This window comes from Fukomys damarensis, unplaced genomic scaffold (genome assembly GCF_012274545.1).
Source record: "Fukomys damarensis isolate Sample0158 unplaced genomic scaffold, DMR_v1.0_HiC HiC_scaffold_20, whole genome shotgun sequence".
Taxonomy (NCBI): Eukaryota; Metazoa; Chordata; class Mammalia; order Rodentia; family Bathyergidae; genus Fukomys; species Fukomys damarensis.
Window position 1 is genome coordinate 2,128,875 of NW_022900932.1, and position 13,038 is coordinate 2,141,912.

General features: G+C 46.8%; 1 long non-coding RNA gene across 2 annotated transcripts in view; it reads right to left on the reverse strand.

The window, feature by feature from the left end:
- Positions 1-7,972: 7,972 nt before the first annotated feature.
- The window catches only part of LOC104849014, a 6,176-nt gene continuing 1,110 nt past the window's right edge, over positions 7,973-13,038 (reverse strand). The window contains exons 2-4 of one of the 2 annotated variants that reach the window (XR_776616.2): positions 10,781-10,826; positions 8,929-9,931; positions 7,973-8,644 (exon numbers count right to left, since the gene is read on the reverse strand). This is a non-coding gene — a long non-coding RNA (uncharacterized LOC104849014). The remainder of the gene's footprint in view (positions 8,645-8,928; positions 9,932-10,780; positions 10,827-13,038) is intronic. The other variant, XR_776617.2, reaches the window with a different exon arrangement.

The window sequence follows — 13,038 nt, forward strand, 5'->3', positions numbered from 1 at the left end:
TTAACTGAGCTCCCGACCTCGATGTGTGGCCCCACCCCTTCAGCCCTCCCGCGCCCCACCCCACCCCCGGTTGCTGTCTTTGGGAGAGGCTGAACCCCAGCCCGCGAGGCCCCTGGCTCCGCTGCTCTCCTAACTCGGCTCCAGGTCTCGCCCAGTCCTCCCCTTGCAGGCTCGGAGCTCTCACACCGGATGCGCTTTCCCGGGCGGCAGGTGGCGCCGGGCAGTTGCAGATTTCCAGGTGACTGAGGTCCGCTTCCCTGGACCCGCACAGACGCGGGCAGAGCTCAGGGGCAGGGACTGCATGTTTCAGGACTTCACCCGCCATGCTCCTGGGGGCTGCTGCTCGGGACTCCTATCTACGGCTCCCTGGACACCATTACTCCTTCCTACTCCTGATTTCTCAGCGTCGTCCATCCCACAGCCCCCTTCATCCCGCCTAGAGACCCTCCCCTCCTGTCACGTCTCAGTGCATCTTTCTGGTTCTGCTTCATTGGCTTCAAAAAGCAGCATGAATAAAGGAGCAGAGCACCAGATTCAGAATCAGAAATTTTGGATTCAATAACTAAATTAAGCCGGGCGTGGTGGCGCAGGGCTGTAATCCCAGCACTTGGGAGGCTGAGGCAGGAGGACCACCTGAGTTCAAAGCCAGCCTGAACTACAGTAGCAAGACCTTATCTCAAAAAACAAACAAACAAACAAAAATAACCCAATAACTGAATTAAATGTAGTAGTGCTGGGACACCAACCCCAGCAGGCTGTTAAGACCACTCTGAAGTTCGGCCTTTTTGTCTGTAGACTTCAGAAAAACTTCAGAATCAAGTAGAATAAAGGAATGTTTAAATCTAGCCAGATGTTATCTCAGCTCTTCAGGAGACAGGAGGTTTCAAGTTTGAGGCCAGACCCGGGCAACTTAGACCTTGTCTGAAGACAAACAACAACAACAACAACAACAAAAATTTTAAGGTCAGGAATGTAGCTCAATGGTCAAGTGCTTGCCTAGCTCACAGGAGGCCCTGAAGTCAGATCATCAGTAATGAACAAATAAAATCTAAAAGTTCTCTTTCCCCCATCAGCTGAGAATACTGGATAAAATATGAAAAAAAAATCAAAGATATGCTTGCAACTCAAAAGAAAAGTAAAACCCCAGATGCTAGAAAGAAGAAACTGAAAACCAAGGGTGTGAGCTGGCTGTGAAGGGTTCTCCCCTGATCTGTAAATAATGACTGGGGGTTACCAGCCATCCGAGAGCAGAGAACAAGGCCCCGGTCCTGAAAAGGTGAGGAAATTGGAAATTAGGTGACAGACAGCTAATGATGATTCAGAAAGAAACAGAAAAGGGCTGGGGATGTAGCTCAGTGGCACTGCACCTGCCTGGCAAGTACAAGGTTCTGAGTTCAATCCCTGGTACCACACACACACACTCATACACACACACAAATAACACAGAAAGAAATAGAAAAGCGAAGAGTAGTGAGCACGCCAGCACCCAGGGACGGAGGAGTGCTGGGAGTCTGAGGCCAGACTGGGGTGCATGTGAGACCCTGTCCTGAGAAAGAAATTAAGAAAGGAGAGAGGGAAAGGAGAACAGAGGAGGGGAGTGAGGAAGGAAGGAAGGAGCAAAGCTGAACAGACACATAAATTCTAAAGATTTAAACGAGAGGTCAGAAATGTGCAAACATATGCACCAGATGGTTTTTAAGAAGTCTTCTGGCGATAGTTAAAAGAACTGTTTATTTGTTTACTCACATGAGCCATCCCACACATCACATCATGAGAAAGGGGCCCACCATACCTCTCAGACTGAAAGTCCTAACTGAAATCATTAACAAACTGAATGCAGTAGTGTGTGTGTGTGTGTGTGTGTGTGTACACACGTGCTTAGGGAATGATGGTGCTTAGGTTCATTCTAGGAATCAGAGATAGTGTACTTTTAAAAGTTAGGGCTGGGGATTTAGGTCAGGGACACCAAGCCTGCCTCACAAGTGCAAGGTCGTGAGTTCGATCCCTGGTACCAAAAAAAAAGTTATTAATGAGGCTGGATGTGGTGGCACATGCCAGTAATTGCAGCACCAGGGAGGCTGAGGCAGGAGGATTGCTGTGAATTCAAGGCTAGTCTAAACTACTATCTTACTTTTCCTTATTGCTGAGACAAAATACCTGACACTCAGAGTAAAAGGAGGAAAAGCTTATTTGGCTCACAGTCTGTACAGGTTTCAGTCCACAATCAGCTGGCTCCAAGGTGGGGTGGCGTGGCACAGGGCAGCACAGAGAAATACTTCATGGCAGGCAAACGACAGCAAAAGCAAACAACTAGCTGCAAGCCTCTTTCTGCTGCTTCTGTTGTACCTAGAGCACCCGCCCTTAAGATGGGTAGCACTGGCATCCTAATCCTAGCACTGCACCATGAACCACAAGCTCTCGATCCAGCCACCTCTGAAAAATCCCCACTTCGGAGGACATCTAGACACAAACCGTAACTTTCTACCCCAGGCCCCCCAAAGACTCACATCCTTTTTCTTTGGGAAACTAAGTGTAAAGACGGGGGCCTGGGTTGACCTCTGCTTCCGACCCGAGAGGAGATAGCAAGCTGTGTGCCGGCTAGCTGGTGCCAGCCAGTTCCAGGGAGAAAGTCAGCTGCAGCTGACGTCTGATGAAAGGAAATACACATCCGGGTGCAATCTGCAAATGAGGATAACCTGAAAAACTTTCCCAATCCCTGAATCACATGGTTATTTGCTTCTTTGTGTGAGCCTAAAAAGTGAGGAGGAGCAGTGCCAGTTTGAGGCTTCGTCCACTAGAGGCAGAAACCCCCGACCCCTTTTTATTTAATTTATTTATTTATTGTTGTTTTGTTTTTTGAGACAGGGTCTCACTATGTAGTTGAGACTGACCTGGAACTATGTAGTCTAGGTTGGTCTCGAACTCACAGCGATCCTCCTGCCTCAGCCTTCCGAGTGCTGGGATTACAGATGTGCCCCAAGCCTTTTTAAAATGATCTCTGTGTCTTGTGTCTTTAATCCTCATTCGCCTCTCCCCCACCCGTCAGGACAAGCTTGTAGGCTGGCTCCTACACTTTACCCAAAAGGCATTTTGTCCATCTCTAAGAGTTGCCAAAGTCCCTTAAGTTTCAGCATTGTTGAAAAGTCCAAATTCCAGGTCTCCTCGGAGATTTAAGGCAACTCTTAGCTGGGAGCCCCTGAACAAATGAAAGTTAAACACTTCCTGCATACAATGGCATGAGATAAACTTTACCATCGCAAGAGGTACACATAGAGGAATACAAAGGAATGGGACCAGAACAAGTCCAAAACCCAGCAGGGCAAACATTAACTGCAAAATTTCCATGTCCCACATCCACAGTGATCTGTGGTAAGCTGTGAACACCAGAGGGCTTAAGCAGCTCCGCCCCTAAACTGCGTCTGGTTGTTGCAGCTCTCATGGTTTCTCTCTCGGGGTGGCTTTGCTGACTCCTCGCAGCTTTTCTCATGTGATCTATGCTCCTGACTTCTCCAGTCTTCTGAATTCTCCACTGAACCTTCAGTTTACACTCACAGCTTCACACACTGCCCTCTGGGGCACCCTGCCCGGCCTCCCAGGCCTTCTTCTGACATCTGGGTGGGAGCCTTCTTGACCCCATAACTCTGGCATTCTACATGGATCCAAAACCAGAACCATGTGGATACCACCAGGATCTGCCACAGGCTGGAGCCATAGCCAGGCTTTTTCTCTCAGCTGTAGGGGTCACCTACGAACCAAGTTCTGAGAAACAATTTCCCTAGGCCACTGCCATTTCTGGAACGTGGTGTTCTGGGTCTGACTTTATAAATTAAAGTCTTTTGCTGTAAGATTTAAGTCTCACTTTTACTCCTGGAGCGTGAACAGCCAAGAGGCTTCCACGATGCTGGGCTCAGAAGCTCAGCGAGGCTCCAGGAGCTTGTCGGACAGCGAGAGTCACCCAGGAAGGAACACACCAGGCAAGTTGGCAAATAGACCTTTATTAGTCTGGCCAGACGGCACTCCCCAAGCCAAGTGGCTCAGAGAGGCGGCTAGCTCAGAAACAGAGGCCATTTTATATAGGGCTGAAGGGGGGTTTACACTTAAGACTTACAGGAAGAGGACAAAGGCAAAGAGTCAGTTGATCTGAGCTAGTGGTCCTCACGTACTAATGATCAGCAGAGTGATTATCCATTGTTCCATTTACAACCTAGGTCATAATAAAGTTCAGAACATTCAGACTACAGGCAAGCAAGGAGTGGCGTGACCTGTGTTGGGTCTCTGTGTTCACTACAGTTTCCACCTAGTTTCCCAGCTACTCCGAAACAGCCACCTAACAATTCACAATGAATCATTAGTTATCCTACAAGGGATGGGGGGAGCGACAGTCTCTAGGTCGTTTGCTGGTCAACATGGAGCCGCTCTGGTTCAGTCAGGCTCCTACATTGCAATATTGAGGCTGCAAAGGGTGGAGTCCTGCTGCTTCTTGCGATGCCCTCAGGCCATCTTTTCTCTTCTGTTCTTTCACAGTAATCAAGATTTCCCCTGCTCTATCTTTGCAGTCCATAGCTTTACTTGTACTTCCTTTCTGGCCAGACCAACAATGTTTTAAATTGTTCTCCTGGGCTCTTTGCTCTTGATTCTCAACATAGATCTGACTAGAAGCCCCCAACAGCAGCCATGTCATGGCCTCAACATTAGACCATCTTGAAATTTCTTCTGCAAGATTAATTAACCTGCCGTCCTCAATCTCAGCTCAGGGGAAGTCTCTGGACACAGGCAAAATGTGTTGGGAGCCATTCTACGTAATAGTGGGCAAAATTGTTTCATAATTAATGAATAGGGCTGTCTGAGGCCTAGTCTTGCCTGGGAGCCAGCTATGGCATGCAGAAATATAACTCTGTTGTGCCTCTGGTCGCAGCTGAGGCCTCAGTGGTCCCCTGATGCTGTGACTCTCAAGGGCAAGATCACATCAGCTGAAGACATCCTGGTTCTTTGAGAACTGAGTAGTAATTTAAAAAGAGAAAAAGGTTTCACCTGGGGAGGGACAAATTTCCTCTCAGTTTAACTAGTCCCACCTACTGTTGGAAGAATGTTTCGCTCATCTCACCATCCTCATCAGAGTAAGAGCCTCATGGACCTAAGATCCTCATCAGCGTGAGATCCTCTCATCATCCTACACCACCACCCTCCGAGTCACCTGATACTACCTCAAATTATTGTACGAACCCCATAAATAGCGGCAAGCTTAGAGTATCTTTGTCTTTGCCCACTCTGAGGTACCCCGTGTACTACGAAATTATGTAAGACCACCATCTTTCTTTAGCCCTCACCGTCAGCCTTTCTAGGCAGTTAGAGTGAGAGAGAAATGCTGTACAATAATGATAGAGAAGTGCTATACAATAAGACAGGCCCTTACCTTGTCTCTATTTTTTTGTATCTCACATAATGTTTTGTTTCAGAAATGTAAGTTTGTGCTGCTGGGCTCCTGCCCAATGTATCAGAATGGTTTGTGACTGTTTGAACTGTGTGACCTTTCAGGGATGTTCTGTTAAACTGTGCCCCCTCACAAGAAAGTTCTGTTAAGTTCCACCCCTTCTCAGTAATAGTCTGTAACCCCGCCCCCTGCTTCCGTGAGCATGCTCACAAGGCATGTGATTTAGGCCTGTGCTGTAACTCCACCCCTTTCCTTCAGGAATGTTCTGTATCTTCAGTGAGCATGCTCACAAGGCATGTGTTTCAGGAATGTTGTGTAACTCCACCCCCTGCCTCACTGAGCATGCTCACACAGCATGTTTTAAGAATGTTCTGTAACTCCATCCCTTTGTTTCAGTGAGCATGCTCACCCTCCCTGTAGATCCCTACATAAGGAGGCTTTCATTTCTGGTAGAGCACTCAGACCTCTCTGAGCTCCCTGGGGCTAGCTGGCATAACAAAGGTTTTGCTCCACCTCTTCAAATTATGAGAGCTGAGACCCAGAGCTGCTACACTGAGCTGTAAAGCTCAGCTGTGCCTCAGAGCTGTGTTCCAGAGCCTCCACACTAGGCTATAAGGCTCAGCAGTGCCTCTGAGCTGTGGCACTGAGCTATAACACTATTGACCACCCTCCGATAAAGATGCATACAAACTTTCTGCCAAGGCATAACGCATGTCATCTGTAGTCCAACAGCCGATGCAGTTCTTCCCAGTGGAAATCTCCTGAGCCTGGAGATTTTTACTGGCAACTTTTCTATCAGCATTTTTTTGGGGGGTACCAGGGATCATACAGGCGGCAGAACCACTAAGCTAAATCCTCAGCCCTTCTATCAGCATTCTGATCTTCTGAGCTATGACTAGAATCTCCCATCGAGTACCTCCAGTTACTTTTCTTCTTGCTGAGACAAAATACCCAACAACCACAGAGAAGGGGGGGAAGTTTATTTGGTTTGCAGTTCATAGAGGTTTCAGTCCATCATCGACTGACCGCAAGACAGGGTGGCATGGCAGAGGGGCACTGCAGAAGAGAAAGAGATCACAACGTGCAGAGACAGAAAAAGCAACCAGTTGGCAGCAGCAGCTGCTTTCTGCCCTATTTATACTCTGTCTAGGCTACCTGGCTTAGGGCAAGTGCCAATCAGTGGGCTGATTTAGTAATCACACACCCTTAAGCCCAGCACCGAACACTTAGATCCAGCCACCCCGGAAACCGCCTCCACTGCAGTGGCCGCATGAGGCTTTGTGGGGACATCCAGACAGACACAAGCCATAACAACTACATGGAAAGGCCCTGTCTTAAAAAAGTTATTAATGATATTTACAGCATTAACACATTAAAAGGTAAACATGCATGATTATCTCAACAGGTGTGGAGAATAGTGGATAAAGCTTAACACTAAATCATGATTTTAAAAATAAATCTAGGGCCAGGGATTTACAGTGGTTCCACTGCCTGCCTCGCAAGTGCAAGGTCCTGAGTTCACTCCCAGCCACCAAAGAAATAACAATAAAATAAAATAAAAAATAAATCTGAGTTTGGCAATGCAGCTGTGGGGTTCAAATCCCAGTACAGGAAAAAAAAAATCTGACAAGTAATAGAGAGAAATGTTCAAGTCAAGTTGAAGACACAAGTTCTTACTCTTTCTAAGCAGCTTTGTGCTAGGAACTGGTTTGAATTGTCACGATAAGAAAAAGAAATATGGCTGGACACTATGATACATACTTGGGAGGCTGAGGCAGGAAGATTACCACAAGCTGGAAGCCAGCCTGGGCTACACAGTGAGCTGGGGTTCTTCAGAGTTTGTAACACCTGTGACACCTTCGTGACTGCCTTGCAAGTTCCCTGCAGGGGTTTCTTTAACACTCAGTGATGTTGGTTATGCACTCCATGTCATCATGCCGCTTGGCTGTCTTGCAGGCAGCCTCAATGTCTTAGTTAGCTCACTTCTTTGTTAAAGGCTGACTGCAGGGATCACTTGGTTCCAGATGTTTCCCTAACTCAGGGCAACACTCCTGCCACAGACTACCAAGTCCTAATGTTGCGGCAGAGAAGAGCAGCTCAGTGTCGCAGCCAAGTGCCACAACCCTGAGGCACAGCTGAGCTTTATAGCTCAGTGTGGCAGCTCTGGGTCACAGCTCTCATAATTTTTGGTACTAGGGATCAAACTCAGGACCTTGAGCTTGTGAGGCAGGTGGTGGATCCACTGAGCTAAATCCCAGGCCCTTACACCTCTCATAATGTTTTTTGCCCCCCCCCCACAACTCTCCTAATCTGATGACTGAAGAATCCTATGGTCAGTTGAAGAGGTGGAGAAAAACCTTTATTATGCTAGTGAGCCCTGAGAGGAGTCTGAGCGCCCTACCAGAGAAGAAAGCCTCCTTATGTAGGGACAAACAAAATAATCCACTTATTTTTTTTTATTTGGCCTTGAACTATGTAGCCCAGGCTGACCTCAAACTTATGGCGATCCTCCTGCCTCACCTCAGCCTCCCGAGTGCTGGGATTACAGGCCTGGGCCACTACGCCAGGCAAAATGTAGGCAATTTTGAAGGAAATAAAATCTCTTGAGTGTCATTGTTCTAAAAAAACGCCACATCTGTCACTTCTTCATAAAGCCTTTAGATTCTGATGATTAAAATGATAAGGTCCTGCTGTGAAGGCTTCTAGTTCAGACGGGGAGGTGTCATGATCAGTATATTTCTGATTATTTTTGGTACATACAGAATGTTTCACCTGTATTTCATTATTAGTGTATTTCACAACATCTTGCAGCTTATCGTCCATCAGGAACAATTCCCAACATTGAATCGCAGAGTTGGCGTTCTGTCCAGTAGGTTTCACCCCAGGCAAGAACCTAATCACATTTTCTGACCTAGTTCTAACGTTGGATCATTCAAATCTACTTGACCGTTCTGTGCCATTTTGACTAGTCAAATGTTGATTTACATCACTGTTTTCTTCCCCATCTGTATCATCCTGTACTTCACTGTCCGTATGTCTTGCTCCATCTCGTTGTCACAATTTCTTTGGCACACATGGTTCAAGTCATCATTGGTAGCCGAGTTGCCCGATGACTCACTTTCAACCTCCTCCCAAAGTTGTAAAAGCAGATTCCCAGGTGACACTGTACCGAATTGGCTATTGGCTATTAGTACAATTGACACTGTACGAATGCTACAAGTAAAATCAAAAGAAAAGATTTAATAAAATAAATTATAAATACACAAGATGTAGCATGGAGCATAAGCTGGGTAAAAACTTACCTGTTGTTTTTGTTGTTGTTGTTGTTGTTGTTGTTTCATTTTGTTTTTTTGAGACAGGGTCTCACTGTATAGTTGAGACTGGCCTGGAACTCACTATGTAGCCCAGGCTGGTCTCGAATTCACAGAGATCCTCCCGCCTCAGCCTCCCAAGTGCTAGGATGACAGGTGTGCACCACCACGCCCAACAAAACTTACCTGTTGTTAATGTGACACATGGGCATATACCTTGCCATCTGTCCACCAAGTGTTTGAACACAAAGATCACTTCCTGAATTCAACTAGCACAGCTACGGAGATGCACAGCTGGCTACCACGGCCATGAAGCACACATTCGCGTTAGACAAGCATGCATGGGTGTCTGTCAGCCAACAAGAGGAATCGAGGGTCAGGCTGTCGCTGAGAGTCGACACTGAGAAATTCCAACTCATGACCACTGGAGCCAGACTTTCACTGGGGGCGCTGCCCAGGCTGAGAAGAGTCCGATCCACCTCTTCCAAGCACTTGGGGCCTCTGCTACCTCAGCTAGGATCTCTCAGCGTCAAAGCCGTCAGGGAACTAACTCTCCGCTCCTCATCAAGTTTCCTTTGAGCATAGCCTGTGATGCTCACCCCAGTGTAAAACGCAGTCGGGAATACAATACCACTCCGAGCAGGACCGCTTCCAGGGCTCACGTGGAAACAGTCGATCCTTAGGAGTCGCGTTCATCCAGTACGGCAGTGCCACGAGTGAAACAGACTGGATCCATGTCTCAGCAGAATGTGTCCAAATCACGGTGGCCAGGGACCTGACAAAGCCTCTGAACAGCGAGCTTCTGGGCCACTCTTCCTCTTTATAAGGAATGGCATAGGTCCTCCCTCCAGCTCATTTAAGGCTCCCCTGCAAGGCCACCTCCAGGACCCGGGTGCTCATAGGGTGACATCACCACCTCTAAAACATAAATCTTCAGGCTTTGCTTCTCAAGCAGTGGGGACAACATGCACATTCCCTTCCTTCGAGGTCACAAAATTCTGGAACCTTGATGACCCTTTCTGACCACCCATTGAGACCAAAGTAGTAATCGGCCAGCTCTTTGCATCACGAGCTGTGCGGGGCAAGAGCCCAGAGGGTCGCATCGCCTATGTCTGGTCCCAAGACAAACCTTCACTGGGAGTTCTGGAAAAGTGGTTTTATCCCAGGCCCAGCCCAGAGTCTCAATCTCCTGCAAGGCAACACGATGCAAGGTGAAAGAAAGACAGAAACAAGACTCACACAGAAAGCAGGGAAGTGAGACGGACCACACCTAACATGTGGTGAGGACACCGAGCAAGCAGGACCACCCATAGGTGTTGGTTACACAGGTGTGGCTAAGAACAGGGTAGGGGATACACGTGGCCTCCGATATTAGCTGACACAGGCAAGGCCTGTGGAGGGTAGGGTAAGGCATTCTTACAGAAAGAGCAGCACTGACCAAGGTTGGTATGAAGCTACTGAAACGATGAAGGGAGGAGCAGCTCTCTAAATGGAATGCGGTTTGGAGCCAAAGGTCCTGGGCTGCAGTTATTTCACTGAGGAGCCCTGCAGCTACACCAATCAGGACCAGCTCTCCACAGCAGCTGTCCCAGCCTCCAGCACCACCCGACAGGCTCCTGTGAGCCACCTAGGCTTCAGTCTGGCTCTGAGTACACTGAAGCCAATGATAAGGACAGAATGCCTGCTCCGTGTGACAGCCTGCTCTAAGCCTGGCCGGGGGGTCTGCCACATCGTTTCCCATCATAGGGCTTTTGGCTTTTCAGGCCTTGCTCACCGAGTAAAATTTAAAGATGGCATAAAAACAGAACAGGCCACTGTGGCCCTGGGAAGAACCTGAACCAAGCGCAGAAGTCCAAACTGGGAAAATGCTTGGAAAGAGACCCATGCAAGGCCATGGCCAAGGCCCCTTAGCTCCCACGCCAGTAAGGTTTTGGAGCTCACGGTGGAAACTGCAAAAGGCACCAACCACCAACCTCAGGAAATAGTTTGATAAAAGTTGAACTATTCATAATCTAGTATTCAGTGTCCATCTACTCACCAATAAAGAGAGTCGGGATCATACTTCACACACATTACGTCTAGATCTGCATGCATACAAATTTAACAGGATTTATAATTACTTAATAAGGTAAGACATTCCTCAAAAATCATTTGCAACTGTTGTGAAGTTCACACTACAAGAATTATTACATCGGTGCGGTGACTGACACCTGTAGTCCCAGCACTCAGGAGGCTGAGGCAGGAGGATCACCACAGTGTGAGATCAGCATGGACTACACAGTGAGTTCAAGGCCAGCCTGGGCTACATAGCGAGACCCTGTCTCAAACAGCAACAAAAATCATTACCTCAAGAACATGGCGGCGGGGGAGAGAACACAGAGGGTTACCCATTTGGGACCTCTGCTGTCTCTCAGGAGCTACTCTTTTTTTTTTTTTTTTTTTTTCCTAGTACTAAACTCAGGACCTTGCATTTGCAAGGCAGGCACGGTGCCACTGAGCTAAATCCCTGACCCTCTCAAAAGCTACTCTTATTCTCCATTCCTACTCCCCCATGCATTTTCCTACCCTTAACCTCCATTGTTGCTTGAACTTCTTTCTTTGATTTCAGGCAACACGAATGCAGTGTATCTGACATCAAGCAGGTTGGGAATTACATTTTCTCCACTATACTCTAGAAGGCTGAGGCAGAAGAATTGCAAGTTTGAGCCTAGCATAGGTAACTTAGCAAATTAGCAAGATCAAGTCTCAAAGGAAAACTAAATAAAAAAGCGCTGGGGATAGTGTAATGTGAACTTCCTGGGCTCAGTCCCTAGTACTGAAAAGAAATTAATTTGAACAAATAAGTTTGCATATCTAGAGTTTATTTAGATCAGCTTTATTCTGATTCTGGTATCTATTTTATCTTCAACTTTTGTTCAAGATTCTTTCTCTCTAAGGATTATGCACACTCCTGGGACTCACTTGGAATGAAAGTGAACACCGGGCTGGGAATTTAGCTCAGTGGCACCACACCTGCCTCTTAAGTGCAAGGTCCTGAGGGCCAGGGATTTAGTGCAGTGGTTCTACCACCTGCCTCACAAGCACAAGGTCCTGAGTTCGATCCCTGGTACCACAAAAGAAAAAAAAATCAACTTCTCTAAACGAGGGTTCAGACTATCAAATATTATTTTATTCAAACAGCTGGGAGCAACTTCTGCCTTGCAGCTAGCAAAAATATAGACACATCAGCTCTATATTTTCAAGAAACTCAATTTTGTTAATAACTTTAATGAACGGGGGAAAACTGTGAGCATCAGCTCAGATACTGGCTCCAAAGGACACACGGATTTAGCACGAAGAGACCAGCACCTTGTGAACTCCTGCCTGGAATCCTGACCTCTGTGACCTCAGAGCTCAGCGATCCCTCAGTGTGACTGGCTAAGGACATGCAGTGATCATGGAAAAAATAGTTCCATTACTGACAAATATAAGAACAGGGCCAGGGATGTAGCTCAACAGTGCCAGGCAAGTGCGAGGCCCCGACTTCAATTTCCAGTCAAGAAAAAGTTATTGCACAACAACAAAAGCAATGACTAAGGCATAATTGATGCCTAACCCTGAGAAGAAGGTCACACACACCAAACTGAAGAACAATCTATAAAGTGTCTAGCCAGTGCTCCTCAAATACACTGAAAAATTCAGAGAAACTATCATAACCTATAGGAGCCCAAGGAAATATGTCAAATAAACACAATATGGCATCCTGGGTGGGATCCCAAAATAGAAGAGCAATGGCAGATAAAAGCTATGCACAGCCAGGCGTGGAGGCTGAGGCAGGAGGATCGCTGTGAGTTCGAGACCAGCCTGGGCTACACAGTGAGTTCCAGGTCATCCTCACCATATAGTGAAACCCCGTCTCAAAAAACCAAAAGAAAATAAATAAATAAAATGAAAACCATGCACATGCGAACAAAGTACTGGTCACGCACTGAGCATCTTTGGGGGATTGGTTATATATTTTATCTTACAGTCTTCCTTTAGATCTAAAACTATTCTAAAATAAAAAGGTTATACTTTTTTTAAAAAATTATTTTGGTACTGGGGATTGAACTCAGGTCCTTGTGCTTGAGAAGCAGTCGCCAGAACCACTGAGCTAAATCCCGGCCCAAAAGGTTATATTTTAAAACTCAAAAGAAAAGTAATATTGGGCCAGGGATATTCAGCTCAGTGGTTTCACTGCCTGCCTTGCAAATGCAAGGTCCTGAGTCTGATCCCTGGTACCAAAAAAAAAAAAAAAAAAAAAAAAAAAAAAAAAAT